At 51.9% G+C, this 5082-nt stretch overlaps 1 pseudogene; it reads right to left on the reverse strand.

Annotated features, from left to right (window-relative positions):
• Window positions 1–1953: 1953 nt before the first annotated feature.
• On the reverse strand, window positions 1954–3416 carry LOC118005577 (annotated as a pseudogene).
• Between the last annotated feature and the right edge of the window lie 1666 nt (window positions 3417–5082).

Below are 5082 nucleotides of genomic sequence, written 5' to 3' on the forward strand. Positions count from 1 at the left end.
AGACCAGCACTGTCCCCCACAGCCTGTCCGGGTTCATATGATGCTGAACATCTCAGTGAGATGTTCCCCAACGAGACAAGCAGAGCCCGTGACTCCTGGAACAACACCACGGAGAAAAACTTTGGCATTCTGGGGGCAGTGGGGGCCGGGGGGGGCGGGGGAGCAAGACGCTGGGTGAGTGTGTGTGTTGGAGGGGGGAGCTGCTCTAAGCACAGGGATCTGGAGCAGGACGGACTTGCTAGCTCCAAATTTCCAAAGCAAATTCAACAGCTCGCCCTTGGCCTTCACGTTGCTGCCCAAGAGGCACCGAGGGCCCGGGTGGGGCCAGCAGTGCCAGACATTCCCTGCGAACCACGCTCCTGCTAAAGAGCCAAGCCCCGGGCTTCTCTTTCTTGAGCAACAGCTTTATCAAGATACACCTCACATATCCTACATTCACCCTTTCAAAGGGTCCAATTCACTGGTTTTTAGTATAGTCATAGAGTTGTGCAGCCGTCACCACGGTCCATTCTAAGATTTTTTTTTTTTTTTTTTTTTTTTTTTTAGAGAGAGAGAGAGTGAGAGAGAGAGCGCTAGAGGGGGTAGGGTTAGAGGGAGAAGCAGACTCCCCGCCGAGCAGGGAGCCCGATGTGGGACTCGATCCCGGGACTCCGGGATCATGACCTGAGCTGAAGGCAGTCACTTAACCAACTGAGCCACCCAGGCGCCCCCACCACGGTCCATTCTAGAACATTTCCATCACCCCCAAAGGAGACCCCATCCTCATCAGAGTCACTCTTGTCCCATCATCCCCTTGCCCCAGCCCCTGGCAACCGCTCATCTTCCTGTCGCTGTGGATTTGCCCGTTCTTGATATTTCATGGAAATGGAATCACCCACGACTTGTCTGTTTGTGTCTGGCTTCTTTCTCGCCACGTGATGATTTCGAGATTCAGGGCTTTGTTCCTTGTAACTAATGCTCCGTTGCACGGATGGACCACACTTTGTTTATCGATCCCTGGGTTGATGGACATTTGCGTTGCTTCTGCCTTTTGGCGATCGAGACGAGTGCTGCTGTGAACGTGTGTGCACAGTCTGTTTGAACACCTGCTTTCAGTCCTTCGGGCATAAGCCTAGCGCGGCAATGGCTGGGTCTCCTATGCAAAGTCGGAAGGAACCTGAAGGAACCGCTTCCTCCTTCTGTGAGGTTATTATAAAGACGATAATGAAGATCTTACTCTCTATCCAAAGCCAGTTAGCATCGTCACGTAAAGCGTAGGACACCCTGTCAAATGTGAATCCTACATAAGGAACAAATACATCTCTAGTGTAAGTATATCCAATGTTGAATGGGATATACTTAGACTAAAAAAAAATTTTTTTTTTCATTCATCTGAGATTCAAATGTAAATATATTTTTATTTGCTAACTCTGGCAACCCTACACCTAATTCATGTCTTTTCTCTGCTGAGAGCATTGTTATTTAGCCCCATATTTACTTACTATCTCTCTGTTTTTTGTGTATATACCCCAAAATGGAGTTGCTGGATCATACGGTAAGTCTATGTTTAGCTTTTCCAGGAGCCACCAGACTGTTTTCCACAGCAGCGGTACCAATTTGCATTTCCACCAACAGTGCACACATTTTTCCACATCCTCACCAAAACTTGTGTGTGGTTTATTTATTTATTTAAAAAATTTTTTTTTTTTTTTTTTACTGGCTGCTTCGAATTTACTTTCCACTTGGTGCGAGGCACATGGTTCCAGGGTGTCAGGAAGGCTCGTGTGTGGCTTGGATAGTAAAGAGTGGGGTTCTCTCAACTTCTTTTTTGGTGTTTTGTTATTTTGATATAAAATAACCCAACTGCTTCCGCTTGCTGCAGCCTGCCTAGTCTAGGGGAGGGGAAGGGAGGGGCTCTGATGAGCCCAGAGCCTCCTGAAGGCGGGACGGGGGCGGGGAATGGGGGGTGGTCTCTCAGGATGGGGGCCCCATGTTGGCTTTGCCAGGCTGCCCACCAGGCTGCTTCCTCATGGCTTCCAGAGCCAAGTCCCAGAGGATCTTGCTGCTGGAAGCCTGGGAAGATGTCAAGCGTTCTGGGGACTCCAACACTGCAGCCGAGTACGGGAGAGTGGACTTCCCGAAAAAGAAGTTTGCCCACCAGTGACCCGGGTCAGCCTTGGGGAGACTGCGGTGGTGAGGGATGGCTTCCCCAGCATACTCTGCACTTCTGCAGGAGCTGTTACTGGAAGGGGAGCCCAGGCGGCACCAGTAATAGTCGTGGGAGGCCACGAGCGAGCGAGCCACTGGAGGGGATGGCTGCCAGGCTGTCGCTTGCAGGCTGCTAGAAACCTCGGCGATGACCCCTCGCGGGCCTCTGCGCGTGATCACAGGTGGTGGGGACAGGGACACTAGGCCACGGAGCCCATTTGCAGAGGAAACCACAGAAAGCTGATCAGCCTGAGCAGGAGTGCGCTTGGACAGAGGCTGTTAATGGTCCGTTTAAAACAATAAGAAACCATTGTAACAGGTGTGAAGTGATATCTCCTTGTGGTTTTAATTTGCATCTCCTTAACGATTAGGGATGAGCATCTTTTCATGCGCTTGTTGGCCATCTGTGTGTCTTCTTTGGAGAAACCTTTATTCAGACCCTTTGCCCATTTTGGAATTGGGTTGTTTGCTTTTTATTGTCGTTGGGCTGCAGGCGCTCTTCATATATCCTGGGCATTAATCCTTTATCAGATACATGATTTGCACATATGTTCTCCCGTTCTGTGGGTTGTTCAAAATCCCTTTAAGCCACCCGTTTATGGTAATTTGTTACAGCAGCCGCAGGAGGCTCATTCTTCCTCTCATGCCCCTGCCTGGCCTGAAATGCACATGTGATGTGTGCGTAGGCACACACATGCACACACACACCCCCACCCCAGCCCGCCAACATTTTGGTTGTTGCTGGAGAGGGTGAATGCTCGCTCTTCTCCATGGGCAGCAGAGAGAGTGCTGGGCGGATCTCAGCTTGGATTCTTCCTGATCTGTGAAGGTGTCTTGGAAGGTGCTTTCCTGCTCCGTGGAGATCCCCAACAGTCTTTGCACCTTGCTTCTGAGCAGCTTCTCCCACCCACTCTCCTTGCGCATCTTTTCTAAACACCTGGGAGTCCTGGAGGAGATACTGAGGCTGGGGCACGCAGCAGGTGGTGAGGATGAGCGTGCCCTTGCTCTACTGTCTCGACTCCATCTTTGTTCTGGTGGCTGAAGTGCATCTGGTTCCGGTCGCCCAGATCCAGGCTCTTGTAGCCTCCCTGGAAGCCAGGGCTCCAGGGGATCAGGTGGTGCTCTAGGCAGGCACGCCCCCCGAGGCTGAGGCTGCCCTGGGTCAGTGAGGAGTGGAGGCTCTGACCACCCTGGAAGTAGCCGGCCACACGCTTGGAGGTAAAGTCCATGGTTCCCTGGCCCTGGCTTAGAATGATGTGACTACCACAGCAAATACAGCACTTGACCTTTGGAAGGGACCTGAGGTTCGCGGGTGGACGTGGTGTGGGGAGGTTGTAGCCAGGTTTCCAGATGGGGCCTGGCATGGTAGCTCCTAACAGCTGAGGGAGCCTGCAGATGTTGGCGGGGGGTGTGTATGGTGGTGGCGGGGGGAGGTTGTGTATTCCCATGCAACTCTCGTCGGCCGGGCAGAGTCCATTTACCCAGCTTTGCCCCTGGACAAAATCCTGCATAAGCAACACCACATTCGATCACATCATGCTCAAATCCATCTCTGACGTGTCCATCATGTTGGAACAAATTTGTGCTTTCAAAGCAAATGAGAGCGGAATTGATGGGACTCCCCACCAGCCCCCCCTGCCAGTTTGAATCTACCAGCAGGAAGGCACTAAATGTGATGGGGGAAGGGATGAGTAGTATTATAGTCTCTTCACCATCAGGTATAAGAGTCAGTGATATCGTCAGGAGCACAGAGAATAGTAAGATTCAGGGAAACGAGGAAGTGATCACTTTAGAGTACTTACAACTTTTATTTTATTTTATTTTTTAAGATTTTATTTATTTGACAGAGAGAGGGAACACAAGCAGGGGGAGTGGCAGCGAGAGGGAGAAGCAGACTCCCCTCTGAGCAGGGAGCCCAACGAGGGGCTCGATCCCAAGACCCCGAGATCATGACCTGAGCCGAAGGCAGACGCTTAACCGACTGAGCCATCCAGGCGCCCACAACTTTTATTTTATTTATTTTTTTATTTTTTTAAAGATTTTATTTATTTATTTGACAGAGACACAGCGAGAGAGGGAACACAAGCAGGGGGAGTGGGAGAGGGAGAAGCAGGCCTCCCGCAGAGCAGGGAGCCCGATGCGGGACTCGATCCTGGGACTCCCGGATCATGACCCGAGCCGAAGGCAGACGCTTAACCGACTGAGCCATCCAGGCGCCCACAACTTTTATTTTTAATATCATATATTTAATTGCAAGTTTGCACAACTCAACGTTTAGCAATGGCCCTATGAGACAAGGACTCACACGTTTCCTAGAAATGGACCAACCAGCTCTTCCCCAGTGCCCCGCGCAGCTCAGGGGGCTGGTGAGGATGTCAGCACGTGCGTACTGAGTGCTCACGTGAAGCCAGGGACTGGGTGTCCAGCAGCGAATGGGGCTTGTACCCCAAGGGAGATGGACGGGAAGCAAGTGCTCCTGGGATAATACAATCATGGCCCCTGCGTGGAGCATCAGAGAATCAAACTGGGTGGTGAGGGCATGGTGGTGTCTGGTCGCCTCCTACTCACCCCATTAGTGAAGGAGGGATCCCCAGCACTGAGATGGCCAAACACACAGCACCCAACACTGGTCTGGTGAGATGGACAGCAGTAAGTCACATATACTCACAGCCCTGGGTTGGGGGAGGACCCAGCTGGCCACACAAGACCCGTGGAGGTTGCACTTGGGAGGGGAGTGAACAGCCTGAGGCTGCAGGAGGCAGACTTTGTAGTAGTAACAGGAGGGTGGGGTGCCCCTGGTTCCCAGGGGAGGATGCGATTGGCTTGTTGGAAAGACAAGGAGGTGAGATCCGCTAGGCTGAGGATGGGTGGGGTGTAATTGGTCAGGCTGCCAGG

This window comes from Mirounga leonina, unplaced genomic scaffold, assembly GCF_011800145.1.
Source record: "Mirounga leonina isolate KUSES-001 unplaced genomic scaffold, KU_Mleo_1.0 Mir_94, whole genome shotgun sequence".
Classification (NCBI taxonomy): Eukaryota; Metazoa; Chordata; class Mammalia; order Carnivora; family Phocidae; genus Mirounga; species Mirounga leonina.